The sequence below is a fragment of the Rutidosis leptorrhynchoides genome, chromosome 8 (assembly GCF_046630445.1).
Source record: "Rutidosis leptorrhynchoides isolate AG116_Rl617_1_P2 chromosome 8, CSIRO_AGI_Rlap_v1, whole genome shotgun sequence".
Taxonomy (NCBI): Eukaryota; Viridiplantae; Streptophyta; class Magnoliopsida; order Asterales; family Asteraceae; genus Rutidosis; species Rutidosis leptorrhynchoides.
In genome coordinates this window covers 64,924,707-64,952,500 of record NC_092340.1, presented here as the reverse complement: position 1 = coordinate 64,952,500, position 27,794 = coordinate 64,924,707, and the positions used below count along the sequence as shown (strand labels likewise).

Sequence of the window (27,794 nt, the reverse complement as noted above, 5' to 3'; positions counted from 1 at the left end):
CTTCGAGCCATCCAAGGATCCGTTGAAGCTAGATCCATTTTTCTCTTTTCTAGTAGGTTTATCCAAGGAACTTAAGGTTGTAATGATGTTCATAACATCATTCGATTCATACATATAAAGCTATTTTATTCGAAGGTTTAAACTTGTAATCACTAGAACATAGTTTAGTTAATTCTAAACTTGTTTCGCAAACAAAAGTTAATCCTTCTAACTTGACTTTTAAAATCAACTAAACACATGTTCTATATCTATATGATATGCTAACTTAATGATTTAAAACCTGGAAACACGAAAAACACCGTAAAACCGGATTTACGCCGTCGTAGTAACACCGCGGGCTGTTTTGGGTTAGTTAATTAAAAACTATGATAAACTTTGATTTAAAAGTTGTTATTCTGAGAAAATTATTTTTATTATGAACATGAAACTATATCCAAAAATTATGGTTAAACTCAAAGTGGAAGTATGTTTTCTAAAATGGTCATCTAGACGTCGTTCTTTCGACTGAAATGACTACCTTTACAAAAACGACTTGTAACTTATTTTTCCGACTATAAACCTATACTTTTTCTGTTTAGATTTATAAAATAGAGTTCAATATGAAACCATAGCAATTTGATTCACTCAAAACGGATTTAAAATGAAGAAGTTATGGGTAAAACAAGATTGGATAATTTTTCTCATTTTAGCTACGTGAAAATTGGTAACAAATCTATTCCAACCATAACTTAATCAACTTGCATTATATATTATGTAATCTTGAGATACCATAGACACGTATACAATGTTTCGACCTATCATGTCGACACATCTATATATATTTCGGAACAACCATAGACACTCTATATGTGAATGTTAGAGTTAGCTATACAGGGTTGAGGTTGATTCCAAAATATATATAGTTTGAGTTGTGATCAATACTGAGATACGTATACACTGGGTCGTGGATTGATTTAAGATAATATTTATCGATTTATTTCTGTACATCTAACTATGGACAACTAGTTGTAGGTTACTAACGAGGACAGCTGACTTAATAAACTTAAAACATCAAAATATATTAAAAGTGTTGTAAATATATTTTGAACATACTTTGATATATATGTATATATTATTATAGGTTCGTGAATCAACCAGTGGCCAAGTCTTACTTCCCGACGAAGTAAAAATCTGTGAAAGTGATTTATAGTCCCACTTTTAAAATCTAATATTTTTGGGATGAGAATACATGCAGGTTTTATAAATGATTTACAAAATAGACACAAGTACGTGAAACTACATTCTATGGTTGAATTATCGAAATCGAATATGCCCCTTTTTATTAAGTCTGGTAATCTAAGAATTAGGGAACAGACACCCTAATTGACGCGAATCCTAAAGATAGATCTATTGGGCCTAACAAACCCCATCCAAAGTACCGGATGCTTTAGTACTTCGAAATTTATATCATATTCGAAGGGTGTCCCGGAATGATGGGGATATTCTTATATATGCATCTTGTTAATGTCGGTTACCAGGTGTTCACCATATAAATGATTTTTATCTCTATGTATGGGATGTGTATTGAAATATGAAATCTTGTGGTCTATTATTATGATTTGATATATATAGGTTAAACCTATAACTCACCAACATTTTTGTTGACGTTTTAAGCATGTTTATTCTCAGGTGATTATTAAGAGCTTCCGCTGTCGCATACTTAAATAAGGATGAGATTTGGAGTCCATGCTTGTATGATATTGTGTAAAAACTGCTTTCAAGAAACTTATTTTGTTGTAACATATTTGTATTGTAAACCATTATGTAATGGTCGTGTGTAAACAGGATATTTTAGATTATCATTATTTGATAATCTACGTAAAGATTTTTAAACCTTTATTGATGAAATAAAGGTTATGGTTTGTTTTAAAATAACGACCAAAAACACCTACAAACACTTTCATTCTTCAATTTTCTTCATCTAATTGATCTCTCTCAAGTTCTATCTTCAAGTTCTAAGTGTTCTTCATAAATTCTACAAGTTCTAGTTACATAAAATCAAGAATACTTTCAAGTTTGCTAGCTCACTTCCAATCTTGTAAGGTGATCATCCAACCTCAAGAAATCTTTGTTTCTTACGGTAGGTTATCATTCTAATACAAGGTAATAATCAAATTCAAACTTTGGTTCAATTTCTATAACTATAACAATCTTATTTCAAATAATAATAATAATAATAATAATAATAATAATAATAATAATAATAATAATAATAATAATAATAATAGGCTTTGTGGTTACTTTGTAAAAACTAAAAAATTTGTGATTACTTTGTAAAAGCTACAAATAGGCTTTGTGGTTACTTTGTAAAAACTAAAAAATTTGTGATTACTTTGTAAAAGCTACAAAGTTGACTATTCATGAATTTCACTCTTTAGATAAAGAGTTAATTTTTATGATGGCGGTCTTTAGGGTGTCGCATGTAAAAAATATATTTATGTACCGTTTAAAATATTAGTACGTTAAGTTGATGGATAATAATTAAATCTGAAAAGCGCACAACGGTATGACAGACATCGCTGCTTACACGCGAATTTGCTTTCGAAGTTGAGTTTCTTAATTTCACTACAGGATTTTAGAATGAATGCTGGGTTGAGCCACCACAAATGACGTGAGCCGCATGCGAGGAGACCCGCAAATATGGTTTTTGGGAGATCTGGTCGAAAGACCGCCCACCTGACTAGAAAGACTGAGAAATTAATAGAGTAGAGTGTTTAATTTATATGTGCAAGCAAATAATGTATGATCAAATTTTGGATAATAACAATCTTGAGAATTATCACTAAAAAAACTTCTTTATTTATTTATAGAATATATGGTTTTTCGAAACCTCTCTTGAGGATATAGGTGAAAAAAGTACATTGCAAATTCTTGAAAAATCCATTCAAAGGAAAGCGTACACATAAAAAGGAAAGCGTACACATAGCATTCTTTTTGGTTCACGTGCATTATATATATATATATATATATATATATATATATATAGGGACGTGATCCATGACTAAGCTTAAAAACGGCTAAGAATCGATAAGCAAAATTTTAAAATTTTTTTTTTTAAATTATCTTTTTAGGGTCTCTCAATATGCAGATTGAAAACAACGCAAATTTTAAAAAAATATAAAGAAATCGTTAAAAAAAATCGATGATGAATGATAATAATCGTGATGAATGATAATAATCGTGATGAATGATTAATTTATTATTCATCTGAATATTGATGAATGATTATTTATTTTATATTGATGAATGATTAATTAATTCATCTGAATATTGATGAATGATTAGTTATATATATATATATATATATATATATATATATATATATATATATATATATATATATATATATATATATATATATAGGGGCAGGATCAATGGGGAATTAACCAATCGGGGGGAAGCAATTTTTTTTTTCGTTTTTTTTTTTCCGGCATCAAGATCACACGAAAATATGAACATTTAGAAAAGACACTTCGTGATGAATGTTATTATTTAGGCGGAAAAACGATCGACAAAAATAACATTCAAGATAATATTGTTCGTGAAGAATGTGAACGTTTTTTTCATGTTTTGTGAAGTAAAATTTAGCCCGATTTAGAGTTTAGGGTTTAGGGTTTAGGGTTTGGTGTTTTGGGTTTATTCCATAAATCCAAAACACCAAACCCTAAACCCTAAACCATAAACTCTAAACCGTTCGTGTTAAAAACTCAATCTAAATCCTAAATCTAAACCCTAAATTTCTAAACCCTATAAACCCTAATATCTAAACCATAATAGCTAAAACCTCAACATACGCTCGAAAAATACGATAATTGTTATATATTACTTCTTCGAGCGTTTTTTCTCCAAAATAAAAACATTTATCACAAAGTGTCTTTATTAAATGTTCATATTTTCATCCCATCTATAATGTTCGTGAACAAAGTTTTTTCAAAAAACGAAAAAAAAAAATTTGCTTCCCCCCGCTTCCCCCCGATTGGTTACTTCCCTCTTGATCCGACCACTATATATATATATATATATATATATATATATATATATATATATATATATATATATATATATATATATATATATATATATATATATATATATATATATATATATATATATATATATATATATATATATATCGGTTAGGGCTATCAAATAGCATTATATTTTTATTTATTTTTTATGGTAGGCTAGATACTCAAAATAAATACTAGTGTACGTCACATACTTTCAAAAAGTATTCTAATGTAGGCTATTAGTGATCTGTTATTTGCGTGTGCAGTCCCTGGAGTTAACGGATGTTAACAAGGTTGATGTGTGTAAACATTATCATCTTTAAAACTCCAACTTAACAAATGATGATCAAACAACACCTTCTGAGACTGATTTAGAGTTCACTAAGCTAGATCAAAGCTTCATTGATCATCACATCCATACAACTTGCTCGAATTCATCAATTTTCTGGTCGAGTTTTTCGCTAACCGCAACATTTAACTCGTTTTGGTCTCTGGAACAAATGAAGCATTCATAGATCGAATTGATTAAAGTTTCAGGTTCCTGATTACTCCCTCAAGCTTTGTGTTGCATCAAATCGTATTAAAATTCATCTATGAACAGCAGATTGAAAAGCCAAAGTTTATGAGATTTTGATCAACACTTAAGTTGGATCGTTTCTCGAATTTTCAGGTCTTAATTTAGTTCACGAGTGTTAGGTGATGAAATTAGAGCAACTTTCATGAAGAAATCATATCATAAAAATGCCAAAATCTCAACTATATTATGTTCATATTATAGTTCTAGAACTTGAATCAAGTTATAATTAGTATATCATAATCGTTACAATAAAAATGATACACATCCATCTTTTGAGGATGAACCAAACAAAAAGCGTATCTAAATATGAATGCAAGTCAGTTTCAGCAAAAAAATTAAACCGTATTCAAATATGAATGCAAGTTAGTTTCAGCAAAAAAAAAAGTATTAATAAATCACAGTACACTACTTTACTCTTTTTAACGATTGATTGTTTTTATATGTTATCTTTTATTTTTTTACTCTTAAAAGTTATATGGCCCATAACTCATAACTCATTGGGCTACTAATCTATAAATATAAATATAAATATAAATATAAATAAACTAATAATAAGTGTATTTTATTTCGGATATCGGATTATCCGAATATTCGAAAATTTTGAAAATTTGATCCGATATCCGGATCCAAAAATCCAGATATCCGATTTTCGGATATCCGAAAATCCAGATATCCGAATTTTCGGATTTTTCGGATCGGGTTTTCGGATAATTTTCGGATTGCAGATTTGGATTCGAATATTATGCACACCCCTACATATTGTAGTTATAAACTACTAATGTGACGCCCCATACAAAACCATCGTGTACGGTTCATCAACAACAGGATCATTACAAACTCAAACACTATATGTTGTTTGAAAACCAGTTTTACATTCATAAAAAGATAGCGTTTTACAAAAGATAACGTGTTTTCTATGAATAGAAGCGTTAACATAAGTATGTGACCCAAAGGTCGTTACAAAGCCATTGTTTAAAAATAACATAAGTTACGAATGCAAAATAAAAGTTTCATGATTGAGACATCTCTAAGTAATGCAGCGGAAAATCTAACACAGCAGGTCCGTAACAGCAAGTCTATAACACCAAGACAGCAAGTCTAACAGCGGAAGTAACAACGTCTAAGCACCTGAGAAATACACGCTTAAAAAGTCAACACGAATGTTGGTGAGCTATAGTTTGTTTGTAATCAGTAACGTAATGTAGACCACGAGATTTCAGTGCTTCAAACAGCGTTTCAAAACAGTATGATAAAGTATATACTTAACCGTGGGCACCCGGTAACTAGACTTAACGTATGTATATCCCCCCCTAAAAGTGCACCTGGCGAGTGCGTTTGTCCTTGAAATATTAAACACCCGTTGAATGCTAGCGCGACTAGCTCGAGTGGGGTTGTCAAACCCTATGGATCCATATCTAAGATTCGCGTTCACGGTTATGAAACCAATGATTAAACGTTACCGAGCTAAGGGGAATCTTTGTGCCTTTATATCACCCACACATATGTAAAATTTTAAGTACTCGTGTCAAGTATGTAAAACGTAAAAAGTGCATGTATTCTCAGTCCCAAAAATAGTAAAAAGTAGTAAAGGGATGTTATAACTCACAGTGAATAAACAGTAAAAGTCGATACGAAACGTATGCAGGTAGTAAGTCGGTCCGAAAGGTCGTCAACCTAAGTCAAAGGTCACTAGATCAGTATGTTGTCCCAATAAGTGTAAAATTGAATAAATTAAGTTTAAGGGTCATCATCAACATCATCATTATCATCATCTTTCATCAACACTAAGTTAAGTTTAACAAGAATAGAGATCAAAACAAAAGGCTGACTTCGGACAGCTGTTACGACCTCTATACAAATCGAAAAGACGCGTAGTTACTGGCCATGGCTCCGTATGTGAGTCCTCTAACAGCTGACCAGTTTTCAGAACTTAACTCATCTTTCTTTGACCGTGGCGACGGTTTAAGTACGAGTAGGTCAGAAATTTCAGCACAACGTTACAAAGGTGTAGTGACTTTCGGAATGCTATAAATCCTAAACCGTATATCGGATTAAGTAGAGGCCTAAACGGAAGGTCATCTACTCGAAACGAACTATCTGAAAATCAATTTTCTAGAAGCCCGGGTGTCTGATCAGATCCCAAAAAACAACAAACAAGTGCTCCAGTGAGATTCTTGGTGCTTGATGCTCATCACGGTTCTCATCCTTGATGCTTGTAAGCTTCAAGTGTACAACTCTTTGATGTTTTAGCATCACTTTGACCAAGGTTCAACCATCAATACACAACTAAGAGTAAAATCTATCATTCTACAAGTTTTGAACATCAAGATTGCCTCTTTATTGCATAGATCCAATAAAGCTTCAACCTTTGTCCTTTTTACACAAGTTTATGCATCTCCATCGTATGTGATGATGAAGACTTGATCTTTATCATCACAACAAACACAAAAAGGTTCCAAGTAAGTGAGATATACAATAATAACTTAGATCTCAAGTATTAAGAAAACCCTAAGCTATAAAGCTTGGATCTTTACAAGATTAATGAGACCATAAGCTACAAAGTTAAGATCTTTAACATAATAATGAAACCCTAAGCTAGAAAGATTGGATCTTTAGTGTTCTTGAAGATCTTGAAGCATAAAGCTTGTATCTTTAAGATACATGAAGATCATAAACACAAGTTTTGATCTTTATAACAAAACAAAGAAATTTCAAGCTAGATCTAACAAGTAAATGAAGATTCCAAGCTAGAAAGCTTGAATCTTTCATGTTCTTGAACAAGATCAAAAGCTAAAAGCTAGATCCAATAAATGATGATGATGATGTCGTGTAGATGAAGGGAAGAAGAAGAGAAAGAAAATTTAAAACTTACACTTTTTAGAGTGAGAAAGACTAGAGAGAGAATTAGAGAGTAAGTGTGTGTAATTTGTAAATGAAATCAAGTGTGAAATGAATGGTTTAAGCTTGGTATTTATAGGAGGTGAGGGTATGGGAGGGGTGTGGTGGCCGTGGGATAAGGTGGGAGACAAGGGGACAAACTTTTGCTTTTTGATTAATGGTTGTCTAAAGTAGGTGCTTATGTTAGGATCCCATGCAACATTAAGGAAAATGCTTAACAAAAATGCTAGTATGTTCCCTCTAATAAATGGGCATTTGTCTTTCATTATTATGGGTCACTAACTTATTATAATTGGGCTAATTAAATAGTCCACTAGCTAGTATAGGGTGGGCTAAGGTCCAACAAGACTAACTAGTGTGTTCTAGTAAATTACTAAGCGTAATTAAGCATCCAAAAACCCAAGTAATTATTATTATAAAATAACAATTAGTATTACGTAGTCATAATATTCCGATTATAACCAAAGTTAAATGTGTACCAAGTATATAGCTCGTTTCAAACGTCAAGTGACACCAAAGGTCGTAAAAGCATTCGGGGATCAAGTTAAGTGATTACACACTTAATAGCACGTTGTAATATATTAATGAAAGTAATTAATCATTCAATAAGATCCCAGAGCATAAACTAGCTCAGTACGCACATATACGCAGTTTTGTGAAAGCACAAAGCACAAAAGCAAGTCGAAAAAGTCGGGGTCGTTACATTACCCACCTGTTAAAGAAAATTTCGTCCCGAAATTTTGAGGAGTGACCAACAATGGTACCGTATTTGAATAAGAAGGAGCGTATCAAAGTTCCGAGGGGCTCGTGGGTTCAGAAGTGAGCTGTTTACCTTGAAAGGTACTTGGGCGTATAAAAGTAAGAATAGGTATATGATATTGCTCAATTACATCATATATATATCTCGCAATATCGTGTGAAATACTCTCGAATCAAGGATAGTTAAGGCGGTTTCTACAAGTAATACACCAAGGTATGAAAAGTGTATCGGAAAGTGGTTTATAAAGAGTTTTGGTGAATTATGACCATTCTATAAGTTGTGATTTCATCATAGTTGATCCCGATAAAAGTTATGGTCAAATTAACTCTCTAAAATGATAAAACAAGGCTTCAGGTATGTTGGACGCCGTCCAAAATGATTGGGACTCCGTCCAAATGAAGGGAGATTATGAAAAAACGAGACAGAAAAGAAACAGTGAAATTCAGCACATCTGGACGGCGTCCAGCCCTTCAAAACTGGACGCCGTCCAGAAATCTGGACGCCGTCCAGAAATCTGGACGCCGTCCAGGCCTTTACAACTGGACACCGTCCAGTATCTTGGACGTCGTCCAGAAGTAGGTTTCAGCCTATTTTTGCTTTTTGACTAACTTTAACTGCTTTAAAACAAAATAATTGAGAGGGATACGAGCAGATACGAACCAGAGGAGTTAGAAAAAGATTTTAGGAGCAAAATTGGAGAACTCCAAGCTCTTGCAAGTGATCTAACATCCAAGAATCAAGAAACCAAACCTTCTCCATTCAAGATTCATTCTCTATTAGGTTGATTTCTTGTTCTTAACAATGAATTCTACTTATGAATTGATTGCTATTTTGTTTGTTAATATGATTGTTGGCTAAACTCTATAATGTTTGTCTAGATTAATAACTGAGGTATTGGATGTAATCTTATTGATTGAATGTATTATGTGTGATAGATTAAAGCTTGAATTAAAGAACCATGCTTATTGATGTCAAATTATTTGTATCTAGTTAATTGATATGTTGTTGATAAAGAGAACTCTTGTTGATGTATCATATTGATTTACAATCAACTTGTCTTAGATTGATTGTTTACTAAACTGGACCAAGGGGGTAAATTAGATCAAAACGATTAGACGATATAGAGATGAATTGTGTAGAGCGAACGCAAAGACAATTGGTATTCAAGTCTTTGATCTAGCTAATCAACTAGTCACAAACGAAAAGGTCTAGGTGATAGGGAACCCTCCACTTAGTAATTCTAGTTTGAGTACTTGCTAAAGAGAACTCTTGGCAAGTCGATTTGGGTGATTAACATATATATCATAGTTATTTGGTTACAAACACAAGAACTATAGAAAAAAAGGAACCTTTAATCTTGTAATCGAGTTTGCGTGTTTACTAAGAGAACTCTTGGTAAATCTATTAGGTAACTTACACACATATTCATTCAATCGGGTCTTAACTATATAACTTACATCCAATACCGAGGGTAAAATATCTAGATGAACATTTCGTATCTTTGATCTTAATCAAACTATCTTATTTGCTTTCTTTGCACTTGTTTTCATTATATAAACTTAAAAGACCAAAAATATTGTTTTTACTTTTAATCTTCTCTGATTTGGCTAAATCGTTAAATAGCCATAAAAAGATAATATCTTGTACCTTTAAGTTTGATTTACTTAGTTAATCATAATATAGTTTCTAATTCTAGTTTGACTAATACAACTGTCCTTGGAACGATACACGGAACTAAACCATTATTTATACTACTACACGATCGGGTACACTGCCCGTTAGTGTGTAACAATCTTTAATCAGTATTTTTCCATATAATTTCATACAACAATTCATATACCACGTTTTTCACATCAAGTTTTTGGCGCCGCTGCCGGGGACAGTTTTGTGTCAAAATAGAATTGTTAACTAATTTGTGATTAAGTAGTTTCTTAATTATTTTAAATTATTAATAGTCTTTGATTTTTTTAAACCTATAGAATCGGTGCATTTAATAGTTTTGTTAGTTGTGTGATTGACAGATTTTAGGTTGCATATGCCACATACCCGAAGTTCAGATTCTCTATTACTTACACTGCTTACAGAACCTGATAGAAAGCTTGGTAGGATCCCAAAAGAGGTGCTTGAACTTTTTGAATCTTCATCAAAGCAAGTAACTTTTGGTTCAGAATCAAGTACAACCAAGCCAAGATATTCTGAATTTGATGAAACCGTTCATCCTCCAAATTTTGAAATGGAAGGAGAGGCAAGGCAAGTGGTACCAAGATAATCAATGGCGGCCAAGATGAAAGCAACCCGAACCGGACAAGGTAGTGCCATTACTCCGCCCATAGGTGAGGAAAAATTTGAAATAAAAGGACCTATTCTCCAAATGATTAACAACAGATGTCAATTTAATGGTGGTCCGAATGAAGTTGCAAACGAACATATTCGTCTTTTTCAAGAGATATGTCTTCTTTTCAAACTTAAACCAGACACTGACCAGGCCATATTTTTAAGACTTTTCCCATGGAAACTCCACGGGGAAGCACGAAGTTGGTTAGATTCATTGGCCGAGGCTACGATAGAAACTTGGGATGGTATGATGGAAAAATTTCTTAAGAAATATTTTCAAGCTTCTAAGTACGCGAGACTCCAACAAGAAATTTCCTAATTCTGTCAAAAGCCGATGGAAACCTTATATGAAGCATGGAATTGTTTTTCCAAAATGCTAAGAGGTTGTCCAAACCATGGTCTGGATACCTTCCAACAAGTTCAAATTTTTTACAAGGGTTGTGATATTGCAACCCGAATTTTCATTGATCAAGCGGCCGGAGGTTCACTCATGGTCAAAATTGAGCAAGAGGCTTATGAGATAATCGAAAAGCAAGCCGATTATTCTCATGAGCGGCATCAAGAATGACCAATTACTCGTAATGCTCAAGTCCATAGCGCCGGTGCTTATGATGACCTTAGTTCCCTAAGTGTGAAAATAGACGGTGTTGCTCAAAACATGGACAAAATCACCAAAGAAATTCATAGTATGAAAGTAGGTTGTGAATACTGTGGTGGTCTCCATTTAGGAAAAGATTGTGATGCCGGTTTAACAATGGCTCAAAAAGAAGAAGTGGCTTTCATAAGCCAAAGAAATAATAATCAATTTCAAGGAAGAGCCCAATTTAACCGAAACTTCAACAACCCCTACAACCCCCAAGGTCAAAATTCCAATTACCAACAAGGGTAAAGTAGTGGGTATAAACTCCGGGTTTTTATCAAAAACCCCAACAAGAAGAGAAAAAGTCAAATATGGAGAGTTTGTTGGAGAAGTTAATTGCATCTCAGACCCAGCTTGTCACCAATGTAAGCCAAACAAACGAGAAGAACGAACACCAATTTAAAAACCAACAAGCTGCAATTCAGAATCTGAAAAAGCAAATGAGTGGTTTAGCTAGTTTACTTAGCGAAAGAAAACCAGGGAGTTTACCGGGGGATACTAATAAGAACCCCCGAAATGAACACGCCAATGTTATCACCACACGGAGTGGTCTAGCATACGAAGCTCCAAAAATGCCCGAAGATTCTGATTTCAGTGTTCCGTTGAACAAAAATGACGAACCGGTTAAGGAGCCGGAACAAGTGGTTGAGAAAGAAGAACGGGAGAAACCCGTAGTGAAGCCATATCAACCACCCCTCCCATACCCAAGAAAGCAACAACAAGAAAGGCTCGAAGCCGAAAGGTTAAAATTTCTAGATATGTTTAAACAAATTAACATAAATATGCCTTTTAATGATGTGATTTCAGGTATGCCCAAGTATGCTAAGTTCTTAAAAGACTTACTTACTAACCGCAAGAAGATGGAAAGCGTTTCATCAGTCACTTTAAATGCTAGATGTTCAACGCTGGTGTCCAACACACTTCCTGAAAAGCTTCAGGATCCAGGTTGTTTTACTATTCCATGTCTAATGGGTGACCTCGACTGTATGAGGGCATTGGCCAATTTGGGAGCTAGTATCAATCTAATGCCTTATTCGATTTACCTTAAATTAGCCCCTGGGGAACTCAAGACAACACGAATGGCTATTCAACTAGCTGATCGCTCTATAAAATTCCCTCGAGGAATAATAGAGAATTTGTTAGTTAAGACCGGAAATCTAATTTTGCGGCAGACTTTGTGGTTTTAGACATGGAAGTTGATGAGAGAATACCAATTATTTTGGGTCGACCATTTTTGAATACTGCTAGATGTGTCATTGATGTTTATGACCAGCAGTTGACCCTTAGAATTGGTGAAGCTAGTGTGACCTTTGCAATTGACAAGTCATTAAAATATCCTGAATCTTCAGATGATACTTGTTATTTTATGCAAAGCATAGATTCGCATTATGAGTTCTTGCAGGAATTTCCCGAATTGGATGAAATAGGTGTATACGATTTGGCGAGTGGAGATGAAGAATTTTCTGTTGAAGAAATGGATGTGATGGCCACTTTGATGGAAAATGGGTATGAACCAATTGAGGAGGAGATAGAACAACTGAGCAAGGATAGCGAGTATCGGAGTAAATCCTCAATTGAGGAACCTCCAATTTTGGAGCTTAAGCCGCTCCCTGATCATCTTGAGTACGCTTTCCTTCAGGAAGATTCGAAGCTTCCGGTAATTATTTCCTCACTTCTTTCTAAACATGAAAAAGAACGTCTTGTTTCCTTGCTACATGCCCACAAACCTGCCATTGCATGGAAAATCCATGATATAAAAGGAATTAGTCCTTCTTATTTCATGCACAAGATCTTGATGGAAGAAAATTCCAAACCAGTGGTGCAACGTCAAAGGAGACTAAATCCTCATATGTAAGATGTTGTCAAAAAGGAAATCATTAAATTGCTAGATGCAGGTCTAATCTAGCCAATCTCAGACAGTCCGTGGATAAGCCCAGTCCATTGTGTTCCTAAAAAGGGTGGTATAACTGTTATCACTAATGATAAAGACGAGCTTATCATAACACGAACTGTCACGGGGTGGCGAGTTTGTATAGATTATTGTAAGCTAAACGATGCCACGAGAAAAGACCATTTTCCGCTACCATTCATTGATCAAATGTTAGAGAGACTAGCAGGAAATAGCTTTTATTGTTTCCTAGATGGTTTTTCGGGGTATTTTCAAATTCCCATCTCCCCCAAAGATCAAGAAAAGACTACCTTCACGTGTCCCTATGGCACCTTTTCATACCGCCGAATGCCCTTTGGTCTATGTAATGCTCCCGCAATATTCCAAAGGTGCATGATGGCCATTTTCCACGATATGATTGAAGAATGCATGGAAGTGTTTATGGATGACTTTTCAGTCTTCGGTGACACATTCGATTCATGCCTTCTAAATTTGGAGAAAATGCTAATTAGGTGTGAGAAATCAAACTTAGTGCTAAATTGGGAGAAATGCCACTTTATGGTTAAAGAAGGCATTGTCTTGGGGCACAAAATCTCAAGTGTTGGTATTCAGGTGGATCCAGCAAAGGTTGACGTCATTGCCAACCTTCCACCTCCTTCAAATGTGAAGGGTGTGAGAAGTTTTCTTGGGCATGCCGGGTTTTACCGGCGATTTATTAAAGATTTTTCAAAAATTGCAACGCCATTGAATAAACTTCTCGAAAAAGATGCACCCTTTGTTTTCACAAGTGAATGCACTAAGGCATTCAATGTTTTAAAACAAAAACTTGTCAACGCACCAATAATCATAGCTCCAAATTGGTCACTACCATTCGAGCTAATGTGCGATGCATCGGATTTTGCAGTTGGTTCAGTGTTGGGCCAACGGGTTGAGAAACATTTTTAAACCATTTATTATGCAAGTAAGACTTTACAAGGAGCTCAATTGAACTACACAACCACGTAAAAGGATCTCCTTGCTATCGTCTTTTCTTTTGACAAATTCCGATCATATCTTGTCCTATCGAAGAAAATTGTCTTCACCGATCATTCGGCATTGAAATACCTTTTCTCTAAGCCGGATGCAAAACCTCAATTGCTAAGATGGGTCTTACTTTTGCAAGAATTTGATATCGAGATTAAGGACAAGAAAGGTGCCGAGAACCTCGCGGCTGACCATTTTTCTAGACTTGAAAATCCCAATCTTGAAGTACTCCATGAATCGAGTATTAAAGATGATTTTCCCGGTGAATACCTCATGAGAGTAGAGAAGGTGGAAGACCCATGGTATGTTGACTTCGCCAATTACATTGTTGGGGGTTACCTAGAAACCGGTTGGTCACATCAGAAAAGAAAGAAATTCTTTAGTGACCTAAAATACTATTTTTGGGAAGACCCTTATCTATTTAGGCGATGTGCGGATGGAGTTATTCGCAGGTGTGTTTCGGGGAAGGAATGCACCGAAATTCTGCTTGATTGTCACCTTGGTCCAACATGTGGGCACTTTGGTCCCCAAATCACGGGGAGGAAAGTTTATGAGGCTGGTTTCTATTGGCCTACAATATTCAAAGATGCCTACACTGTTTGTAAGGCTTGTAACGCGTGCCAACGGGCCGGTCAAATCACTAAACGGGATGAAATGCCTCAACAAAGCATCCAAGTATGCGAGGTGTTCGATGTTTGGGGAATTGACTTTATGGGGCCCTTTCCAAAGTCTCATTCTTACCTCTACATACTTTTTGCCATAGACTATGTTTCAAAATGGGCGGAGGCAAAACCTCTACCAACAAATGATGGCCGAGTTGTAGTAACCTTTTTGATGAAACTTTTCTCAAAGTTTGGCACACCAAAAGCCCTTATCAGTGACCGAGGGACCCACTTTTGCAATAAGCAATTAGAAAAGGTGTTGAAAAGATATGGAGTGATCCATAAAATTTCAACATCCTATCATCCCCAAACAAGTGGGCAAGTAGAGAATACCAATCGGTCGTTAAAATGCATACTTGAAAAGACCGTTGGTGCGAATCCAAAAGAGTGGTCAGTTAAGTTAAACGATGCATTGTGGGCCTTTTGCACGGCCTACAAAACACCTATTGGAACCACTCCTTTCCGTATGGTATACGGAAAAGCATGCCATCTTCCGTTGGAGATTGAACGCAAAGCACATTGGGCGCTAAGGGCATGTAATTTGGATTACCAAGAGGCGGGTCGGTTACGTTTGACCCAGTTGAATGAATTAGACGAGTTAAGGCTTGAAGCCTATGACAACTCTCTAATTTATAAGGAAAAGACCAAACAATGGCACGACAAGAGATTGAAAAGTCCAAAGGAATTCATGGAAGGAGGTCGTGTCCTTGTTTACAATGCCCGTTTCAAGTTATCACCAGGAAAACTTAAGTCCCGATGGTCGGGACCATTTATTGTTAAAAGGGTGTACCTTTATGTTACAATTGAAGTGGTGAACTGGAAGGGTGATATTTTTAAAGTGAATGGCCACCGGGTCAACCACTATGTCGATGGTCCCCTGGAAATTGAAGACGAGGTTAGCCTCAACTTCGAGAACAAAGCCTAAATTAAAATGGGGACAAGTTGGGTGAACGACTCGTTAAAGAAAGTTCACGGGTGTAAATAGTGTGAATTGAGTGTTTTATGATTGGTTTGATTGTTTTTAATGTACAAAATGATCTATGATGATGATATGAGTTTTTGTGTGTTGAAAATGGGAATTTTTATGAGTTTTTGAGCCACTAGACCAGTGGGACGCCGTCCAAAAATCCTTGGACGCTGTCCAATTTCAAAGGGTTTTCTAAAAAAGAAGTCAGTACATTTTAGTGTAACTGGACGCCGTCCAGATTTTTGGACGCCGTCCAGCTTTTCTTTACTGGACGCCGTCCTGATTTTTGGGTGCCGTCCAGCTCTTCTTTACTGGACGCCGTCCAGAAGCCTGACCCAGAAAAAAAAATGCGTTATATATTCATTCTAACCCAATTTTCAACCACAAAACACACTTCTCTCTTATTTCTTATCCCATAAACGAACCAACTCTCAAAAACCCTAATTTCTTCCTTCAAATTCATGAATTCTTCCTTCAAATCCAAGCTTGAATCATGTTTTCTAGGGTATTGCTAATCTCTTTTCATACTTTTCTTTCTTAATTACTTAATTTGTATGTCTATATGTATAATTTGGTGAAAGATAAGTGTGGGGTGTTTGATTTGCATGATTCTTGTTTAGATTAACATGCCTTAGTTGTTTAATTACCTATTATGTCTTGATTTTGCAATAATTATATGTTTGATGGGTATGTTCATGATTCTAGGGTTTGTAATGATGAAATCCGAAATTAGGGTAATTAATTCAAGATATTGAGTTTGTTTGTGTTGTTTATGAAGCTTGTGAAGTGTTTAATTGTTATTGATGATGTAGATGTTAATTTGGCCGGGTCATAAATTGAATGTTCTTGAATTTTTAGCATGCTTTGAATTGTAATGATCTTATGAAAGATGTATGCTTGATTTTCATTTGTTTAAGCCTATTGAAGTGGATTGATGGTATGAAATGCTATAATGTAGTAGCATTATGATGGTCATTTTGAACTAAATTGTGATAACTTGTGGTATGATTGTAATGAATATCATTAGAATGCAAGTTTAAGGGTCATGACCTATGAACGCAACATGCTTGAGTCCTAAGTTGATGCCTAATTGTGAATTTTGTGAACCACATTTTTGTGAGAGTGTATTTGCTAGTATGTGTTGACTTTGGTTGACTGTGATCAATTATTCTAAACATACGCTTTTGCTTATATGAATCACAATGCTTATGAACTTTAAATGGAATGACTAATTCCCCTAGCTACTCGGTTATATTTTTAGCTAACATTAACACAACGGTTTCTATGTTCTTTGGTTTAGTGTTATTATGTTTTGCAGGGACAATCTAGCAGAGGTGGACAACCAAAAAGAGGCAGAACATCAAGAAACGTTCCACCACCACCACTGGTTCAACAACATTCATCATCATCATCATCATCTGGCGAAGAAGAAGACGCTCAAAATAATCCAATAGTATGGTTAGAACATCTTCGGGACAATGATGATTACGGGGAAACTTTTGCTCAAATTACCCGTAGGCCAATTAATGCTACGTGGTATCTCGACTGGGCTCCTTTGATTGAGGCGGGTATGCACACCCATGTCACTCGTTTGTTAGCTATACCATATAATAACATATTGACCTACGCATGGGAATACATTTTCAGTCTACACGATCAAGTGTTTCCCGTGCTATGTAAAGAATTTTACTCAACTTACCGATTCAATAATGTTCGCGATCCACTCTCGGATGCTTTCTTTAGATTCCGACTAGGGGGTGATGAAAGAAGTTTGAGTAGTTTTGAGTTATGTAGAGTTTTGGGTATTTTTAATGAGCTGACTGACACACAATTAAGGCAATATTTGATAAACTCAGAGTATCACGGGAGAGTGGGTTTTAATGAACAATCCTTTTGGAGAAGGATTAGGGGGCCAAATTCATCTAGCCCGTTCAAATCAAGTAGACACAGGTATACCGAAATAGCAACCCCGGATGATAAGCTTCTCCATCGACTTATCGCATGTACTTTTAATAAGAGAGTCGAAGGACATGAAAAGGTAAAATCTCTGGATCTATGGATAATGGATCAAATAAAACGGGGTTGTCACACCGATATACCGGGGTTAATTGGGAACTATTTGCTGGGTATCGCTACGGATGCACGAAGAGACAAACCGCTTCTAGGGGGCCACTACATTACGCGGATTGCTCGTCACTTTAATATTGATCTTAATCGCCTGATAGAATGTGACCATGAAATGAAACCCTTAAAAAAGGTTTCTTATGTTAACGCTGAGATTTTGATGTACGACGCAAATAGGCGTTTGGTGTAGTGACCCGAACTTTTCCATGTTTATATATATTAATTGAGATTGATATTTACATGATTAAATGTTTCCAACATGTTAAGCAATCAAACTTGTTAAGACTTGATTAATTGAAATATGTTTCATATAGACAATTGACCACCCAAGTTGATCGGTGATTCACGAACGTTAAAACTTGTAAAAACTATATGATGACATATATATGGATATATATATATATATATATATATATATAGTTAACATGATACTATGATAAGAAAACATATCATAAAGTATATTAACAATGAACTACATATGTAAAAACAAGACTACTAACTTAATGATTTTTAAACGAGACATATATGTAACGATTATCGTTGTAAAGACATTTAATGTATATATATCATATTAAGAGATATTCATACATGATAATATCATGATAATATAATAATTTAAAATCTCATTTGATATTATAAACATTGGGTTAACAACATTTAACAAGATCGTTAACCTAAAGGTTTCAAAACAACACTTACATGTAACGACTAACGATGACTTAACGACTCAGTTAAAATGTATATACATGTAGTGTTTTAATATGTATTTATACACTTTTGAAAGACTTCAATACACTTATCAAAATACTTCTACTTAACAAAAATGCTTACAATTACATCCTCGTTCAGTTTCATCAACAATTCTACTCGTATGCACCCGTATTCGTACTCGTACAATACACAGCTTTTAGATGTATGTACTATTGGTATATACACTACAATGATCAGCTCTTAGCAGCCCATGTGAGTCACCTAACACATGTGGGAACCATCATTTGGCAACTAGCATGAAATATCTCATAAAATTACAAAAATATGAGTAATCATTCATGACTTATTTACATGAAAACAAAATTACATATCCTTTATATCTAATCCATACACCAACGACCAAAAACACCTACAAACACTTTCATTCTTCAATTTTCTTCATCTAATTGATCTCTCTCAAGTTCTATCTTCAAGTTCTAAGTGTTCTTCATAAATTCCAAAAGTTCTAGTTTCATAAAATCAAGAATACTTTCAAGTTTGCTAGCTCACTTCCAATCTTGTAAGGTGATCATCCAACCTCAAGAAATCTTTGTTTCTTACAGTAGGTTATCATTCTAATACAAGGTAATAATCATATTCAAACTTTGGTTCAATTTCTATAACTATAACAATCTTATTTCAAGTGATGATCTTACTTGAACTTGTTTTCGTGTCATGATTCTGCTTCAAGAACTTCGAGCCATCCAAGGATCCATTGAAGCTAGATCCATTTTTCTCTTTTCCAGTAGGTTTATCCAAGGAAATTAAGGTAGTAATGATGTTCATAACATCATTCGATTCATACATATAAAGCTATCTTATTCGAAGGTTTAAACTTGTAATCACTAGAACATAGTTTAGTTAATTCTAAACTTGTTCGCAAACAAAAGTTAATCCTTCTAACTTGACTTTTAAAATCAACTAAACACATGTTCTATATCTATATGATATGCTAACTTAATGATTTAAAACCTGGAAACACGAAAAACACCGTAAAACCGGATTTACGCCGTCGTAGTAACACCGCGGGCTGTTTTGGGTTAGTTAATTAAAAACTATGATAAACTTTGATTTAAAAGTTGTTATTCTGAGAAAATGATTTTTATTATGAACATGAAACTATATCCAAAAATTATGGTTAAACTCAAAGTGGAAGTATGTTTTCAAAAATGGTCATCTAGACGTCGTTCTTTCGACTGAAATGACTACCTTTACAAAAACGACTTGTAACTTATTTTTCCAACTATAAACCTATACTTTTTCTGTTTAGATTCATAAAATAGAGTTCAATATGAAATCATAGCAATTTGATTCACTCAAAACGAATTTAAAATGAAGAAGTTATGGGTAAAACAAGATTGGATAATTTTTCTCATTTTAGCTACGTGAAAATTGGTAACAAATCTATTCCAACCATAACTTAATCAACTTGTATTGTATATTATGTAATCTTGAGATACCATAGACACGTATACAATGTTTCGACCTATCATGTCGACACATCTATATATATTTCGGAACAACCATAGACACTCTATATGTGAATGTTGGAGTTAGCTATACAGGGTTGAGGTTGATTCCAAAATACATATAGTTTGAGTTGTGATCAATACTGAGATACGTATACACTGGGTCGTGGATTGATTCAAGATAATATTTATCGATTTATTTCTGTACATCTAACTGTGGACAACTAGTTATAGGTTACTAACGAGGACAGCTGACTTAATAAACTTAAAACATCAAAATATATTAAAAGTGTTGTAAATATATTTTGAACATACTTTAATATATATGTATATATTGTTATAGGTTTGTGAATCAACAGTGGCCAAGTCTTACTTCCCGACGAAGTAAAAATCTGTGAAAGTGAGTTATAGTCCCACTTTTAAAATCTAATATTTTTGGGATGAGAATACATGCAGGTTTTATAAATGATTTACAAAATAGACACAAGTACGTGAAACTACATTCTATGGTTGAATTATCGAAATCGAATATGCCCCTTTTTATTAAGTCTGGTAATCTAAGAATTAGGGAACAGACACCCTAATTGACGCGAATCCTAAAGATAGATCTATTGGGCCTAACAAACCCCATCCAAAGTACCGGATGCTTTAGTACTTCGAAATTTATATCATATCCGAAGGGTGTCCCGGAATGATGGGGATATTCTTATATATGCATCTTGTTATTGTCGGTTACCAGGTGTTCACCATATGAATAATTTTTATCTCTATGTATGGGATGTGTATTGAAATATGAAATCTTGTGGTCTATTGTTACGATTTGATATATATAGGTTAAACCTATAACTCACCAACATTTTTGTTGACGTTTAAAGCATGTTTATTCTCAGGTGAATATTAAGAGCTTCCGCTGTTGCATACTAAAATAAGGACAAGATTTGGAGTCCATGTTTGTATGATATTGTGTAAAAACTGCATTCAAGAAACTGATTTCGATGTAACATATTTGTATTGTAAACCATTATGTAATGGTCGTGTGTAAACAGAATATTTTAGATTATCATTATTTGATAATCTACGTAAAGCTTTTTAAACCTTTATTTATGAAATAAAGGTTATGGTTTGTTTTAAAAATGAATGCAGTCTTTGAAAAACGTCTCATATAGAGGTCAAAACCTCGCAACGAAATCAATTAATATGGAACGTTTTTAATCAATAAGAACGGGACATTTCAGTTGGTATCAGAGCGTTGGTCTTAGAGAACCAGAAAATTTGCATTAGTGTGTCTTATCGAGTTTGTTAGGATGCATTAGTGAGTCTGGACTTCGACCGTGTTTTCTTTAAAAATGATTGCTTAACATTTTTGTTGGAAACTATATATTTTTAACATATGAATATTATGTGATATATTAATCTCTTAACGTGTTTGATATTATGTGATAGATGTCTACCTCTAGAACAAGTCCCATTGACTCACCTAATAATAATGAAGAGTCAAATGTAAATTGGAATGATTTGTGGACTGATTCACAAGTTCCCGAAGAGGAACCGGAAGAAGAGTCGGAACCGGAAGAAGAATCGGAACCGGAAGAAGAATCGGAACCGGATGAAGAAATAGAACCGGTGGGGGAAATAATAAAACGGTTAAGTAAAAGAAAATCCTCAACCAACCGACCAAAGTTAATTATGGTCAATGGTGTTTCCGCCAAGGAAGCAAAATATTGGGAGGATTACCAATTCTCCGATGAATCGGATTCCGACGAGAATTCCGATGATGTTATAGAAATTACCCCAACTGAATTTAAAAAGGCAAAAGAAAATAATAAGGGAAAGGGCATAAAAATAGAGAAATCTAATTCCAACCCCGATGAACTTTATATGTATCGTCAACCCCCGAAGTCCTTAAGTTGTAACAATGACCCGGGAACCTCTAAACCACCAGGTTTTTCTAAACCAATGTGGACAACGACGGCTCGTATTAGGGGAACATCATATATCCCTAGAAACTTGGCAAAACGAACCAAAACCGAAGAAGAAGAAACGAGCGAGTTGGAATAAGATAGTTGTATTCGTGTGGTGTAATATATGTAATATAGTGTTCTTATGCTTTATGATATATGTAAAAATTGCTTGTATTAATAAGTATTTTTTTTATGAAACTAACTCTTGTCTATTTTACAGTTTAAAAACACAAAATGGATAGACAACCCAATATTTTAAGAGACCTACCCGGAGACATGATTGATGAAATCTTGTCTAGAGTCGGCCAGAATTCTTCGGCACAACTATTTAAGGCGAGATCAGTTTGTAAGACATTCGAAGAACGTTCCAAGAATGTCTTGGTTTATAAGAGACTTTCGTTTGAAAGATGGGGGATATCACATTGGGAAACCCATAAGTTACGATGTGTTTACTTTGACGCATATATTGCGGGGAACCCAAATGCTATTTTACGCAACGGGTTAAGAAATTATTTTGACTCAATATATCCGAATATTGGACTTCGTGATTTAGAAAAAGCGGCTAACATGCAACATAAAGAAGCATGTTATGCTTATGGATTAGTAATGTTCGCTTCTCACCAAAGTGAGAACAAGAACATCGGGCTACAACTATTAAACAAAATGTTTCCACAAGTGACGGAGTCGGTAATTGGGGTAAGAAATGAGGTTTTTAGATTATTACGGGACTGTTGGACATTACGTAACCCTCGTCCCTTTGATGACGTTACAACACGCTGTCTTATCAACGGCCATAACGGTTATGTTGCACAAGACCAAGGATGGGAAGTAGTCCTAATAAAACCAGAATGCATGACTTGTTTCTGGACGTATGAATTACGTGTCTTTATTGCCTTTGCCGAACGACTTGTGTACTAGCTAGAATTGTCTTCACAACTATCTTGTATCAAAGTTATTGTGTGCTATATTTCATGCTTTATGTAAAATAAGCGGTATTGTAAGTTTGTAAAATATTGTATAAAAGTTTGAACGCGAAATATTATTACAATCAGTTTTTCATATAGAATTGTAGTAGTTGAATTGTATATTAGCTACTAAGTATGAACTTAACGGGTAGGTACTACCCGAATTTAAACTTATAAAATGCTAATATGAAGAAAAAGCTTTTATAAATGAGTTCATATTATGCTACGAAATACTATTAACTACTCTTAATATTCTGTATGATTAACTTGTTCCATTTAACTATTTTGAAGGAAATGGCACCGACTACTCGACACACCGTGAATATGAATGAAGAGGAATTCCGTACTTTTCTAGCTTCAAACATAGCCGCAGTACAGGCTGCGCTACATACCAACAATAACCTTGGATCTAGCAGTACAGGAAATCGTGTAGGATGCACCTACAAAGAATTCACTGCCTGCAAACCTTTAGAATTTGATGGAACCGAAGGACCGATCGGATTGAAACGGTGGACCGAGAAGGTTGAATCGGTGTTTGCCATAAGTAAGTGTACTGAAGAGGACAAAGTGAAGTACGCTACGCATACCTTCACAGGTTCTGCGTTAACATGGTGGAATACCTATCTAGAGCAAGTGGGACAAGATGATGCGTACGCACTACCGTGGTCAGCATTCAAGCACTTGATGAACGAGAAGTACCGTCCCAGAACCGAGGTCAATAAGCTCAAGACAGAACTTAGAGGGTTACGAACCCAAGGATTTGATATTACCACGTACGAAAGACGATTCACAGAATTGTGCCTATTGTGTCCGGGAGCATTCGAAGATGAGGAAGAGAAGATCGACGCGTTTGTGAAAGGATTACCGGAAAGAATCCAAGAAGATATAAGTTCACACGAGCCCGCCTCCATACAACAGGCATGTAGAATGGCTCACAAACTAGTGAACCAGATTGAAGAAAGAATTAAAGAACAGACTGCTGAAGAGGCCAATGTGAAGCAAGTCAAAAGAAAGTGGGAGGAAAACGGTGATAAGAATCACCAATACAACAACAACATCAATTACAACAATAATCGCAACAATTATCCCAACAATCGCAACATCAATCGCAACTACAACAAACGGCCCAACAACAACAACAACAACAGCAACTACAACAATCATCCCAACAACAATAATAACCGCAACAACAACAACAATCAGAAGCAGCTATGCCAAAGGTGTGAAAAGAATCACTCGGGGTTCTGCACCAAATTTTGCAACAAGTGTAAAAGAAATGGTCATAGCGCGGCGAAGTGTGAGGTCTACGGACCAGGGGTTAATAGAACGAAAGGAACAAATGGTGTCGGAACGAGTAATGGCGGAGCAAGTAGTGTCGGAGCAAGTTATGCCAATGTAGTTTGTTATAAATGTGGAAAACCAGGCCACATTATTAGAAATTGCCCGAACCAGGAGAACACGAATGGACAAGGCCGTGGAAGAGTTTTCAATATTAATGCGGTAGAGGCACAGGAAGACCCGGAGCTTGTTACGGGTACGTTTCTTATTGACAATAAATCTGCTTACGTTTTATTTGATTCGGGTGCGGATAGAAGCTATATGAGTAGAGATTTTTGTGCTAAATTAAGTTGTCCATTGACGCCTTTGGATAGTAAATTTTTACTCGAATTAGCAAATGGTAAATTAATTTCAGCAGATAATATATGTCGGAATCGAGAAATTAAACTGGTTAGCGAAACATTTAAGATTGATTTGATACCAGTAGAGTTAGGGAGTTTTGATGTGATAATCGGTATGGACTGGTTGAAAGAAGTGAAAGCGGAGATCGTTTGTTACAAAAATGCAATTCGCATTATACGAGAAAAAGGAAAACCCTTAATGGTGTACGGAGAAAAGGGCAACACGAAGCTACATCTTATTAGTAATTTGAAGGCACAAAAACTAATAAGAAAAGGTTGCTATGCTGTTCTAGCACACGTCGAGAAAGTACAAACTGAAGAAAAGAGCATCAATGATGTTCCCATTGCAAAAGAATTTCCCGATGTATTTCCGAAAGAATTACCGGGATTACCCCCACATCGATCCGTTGAATTTCAAATAGATCTTGTACCAGGAGCTGCACCAATAGCTCGTGCTCCTTACAGACTCGCACCCAGCGAGATGAAAGAACTGCAAAGCCAATTACAAGAACTTTTAGAGCGTGGTTTCATTCGACCAAGCACATCACCGTGGGGAGCTCCTGTTTTGTTTGTCAAGAAGAAAGATGGTACATTCAGGTTATGTATCGACTACCGAGAGTTGAACAAACTTACCATCAAGAACCGCTACCCACTACCGAGAATCGACGACTTATTTGATCAACTACAAGGCTCGTCTGTTTATTCAAAGATTGACTTACGTTCCGGGTATCATCAAATGCGGGTGAAAGAAGATGATATTCCAAAGACTGCTTTCAGAACACGTTACGGTCATTACGAGTTTATGGTCATGCCGTTTGGTTTAACTAATGCACCAGCTGTGTTCATGGACCTTATGAACCGAGTGTGTGGACCATACCTTGACAAGTTTGTCATTGTTTTCATTGATGACATACTTATTTACTCAAAGAATGACCAAGAACACGGTGAACATTTGAGAAAGGTGTTAGAAGTATTGAGGAAGGAAGAATTGTACGCTAAGTTTTCAAAGTGTGCATTTTGGTTGGAAGAAGTTCAATTCCTCGGTCACATAGTGAACAAAGAAGGTATTAAGGTGGATCCGGCAAAGATAGAAACTGTTGAAAAGTGGGAAACCCCGAAAACTCCGAAACACATACGCCAGTTTTTAGGACTAGCTGGTTACTACAGAAGGTTCATCCAAGACTTTTCCAGAATAGCAAAACCCTTGACTGCATTAACGCATAAAGGGAAGAAATTTGAATGGAATGATGAACAAGAGAAAGCGTTTCAGTTATTGAAGAAAAAGCTAACTACGGCACCTATATTGTCATTGCCTGAAGGGAATGATGATTTTGTGATTTATTGTGATGCATCAAAGCAAGGCCTCGGTTGTGTATTAATGCAACGAACGAAGGTGATTGCTTATGCGTCTAGACAATTGAAGATTCACGAACAAAATTATACGACGCATGATTTGGAATTAGGCGCGGTTGTTTTTGCATTAAAGACTTGGAGGCACTACTTATATGGGGTCAAAAGTATTATATATACCGACCACAAAAGTCTTCAACACATATTTAATCAGAAACAACTGAATATGAGGCAGCGTAGGTGGATTGAATTATTGAATGATTACGACTTTGAGATTCGTTACCACCCGGGGAAGGCAAATGTGGTAGCCGATGCCTTGAGCAGGAAGGACAGAGAACCCATTCGAGTAAAATCTATGAATATAATGATTCATAATAACATTACTACTCAAATAAAGGAGGCGCAACAAGGAGTTTTAAAAGAGGGAAATTTAAAGGATGAAATACCCAAAGGATCGGAGAAGCATCTTAATATTCGGGAAGACGGAACCCGGTATAGGGCTGAAAGGATTTGGGTACCAAAATTTGGAGATATGAGAGAAATGGTACTTAGAGAAGCTCATAAAACCAGATACTCAATACATCCTGGAACGGGGAAGATGTACAAGGATCTCAAGAAACATTTTTGGTGGCCGGGTATGAAAGCCGATGTTGCTAAATACGTAGGAGAATGTTTGACGTGTTCTAAGGTCAAAGCTGAGCATCAGAAACCATCAGGTCTACTTCAACAACCCGAAATCCCGGAATGGAAATGGGAAAACATTACCATGGATTTCATCACTAAATTACCAAGGACTGCAAGTGGTTTTGATACTATTTGGGTAATAGTTGATCGTCTCACCAAATCAGCACACTTCCTACCAATAAGAGAAGATGACAAGATGGAGAAGTTAGCACGACTGTATATGAAGGAAGTCGTCTCCAGACATGGAATACCAATCTCTATTATCTCTGATAGGGATGGCAGATTTATTTCAAGATTCTGGCAGACATTACAGCAAGCATTAGGAACTCGTCTAGACATGAGTACTGCCTATCATCCACAAACTGATGGGCAGAGCGAAAGGACGATACAAACGCTTGAAGACATGCTACGAGCATGTGTTATTGATTTCGGAAACAGTTGGGATCGACATCTACCGTTAGCAGAATTTTCCTACAACAACAGCTACCATTCAAGCATTGAGATGGCGCCGTTTGAAGCACTTTATGGTAGAAAGTGCAGGTCTCCGATTTGTTGGAGTGAAGTGGGGGATAGACAGATTACGGGTCCGGAGATTATACAAGAAACTACCGAGAAGATCATCCAAATTCAACAACGGTTGAAAACCGCCCAAAGTCGACAAAAGAGCTACGCTGACATTAAAAGAAAAGATATAGAATTTGAAATTGGAGAGATGGTCATGCTTAAAGTTGCACCTTGGAAAGGCGTTGTTCGATTTGGTAAACGAGGGAAATTAAATCCAAGGTATATTGGACCATTCAAGATTATTGATCGTGTCGGACCAGTAGCTTACCGACTAAAGTTACCTCAACAACTCGCGGCTGTACATAACACTTTCCACGTCTCGAATTTAAAGAAATGTTTTGCTAAAGAAGATCTCACTATTCCTTTAGATGAAATCCAAATCAACGAAAAACTTCAATTCATCGAAGAACCCGTCGAAATAATGGATCGTGAGGTTAAAAGACTTAAGCA

General features: G+C 35.6%; 1 non-coding gene across 1 annotated transcript; it reads right to left on the bottom strand.

Annotated features, from left to right (window-relative positions):
- Positions 1–10,913: 10,913 nt before the first annotated feature.
- On the bottom strand, positions 10,914–11,020 carry LOC139865362 (small nucleolar RNA R71). The gene has a single exon (XR_011764887.1). It is a non-coding gene; the product is annotated as a small nucleolar RNA R71 (small nucleolar RNA).
- Between the last annotated feature and the right edge of the window lie 16,774 nt (positions 11,021–27,794).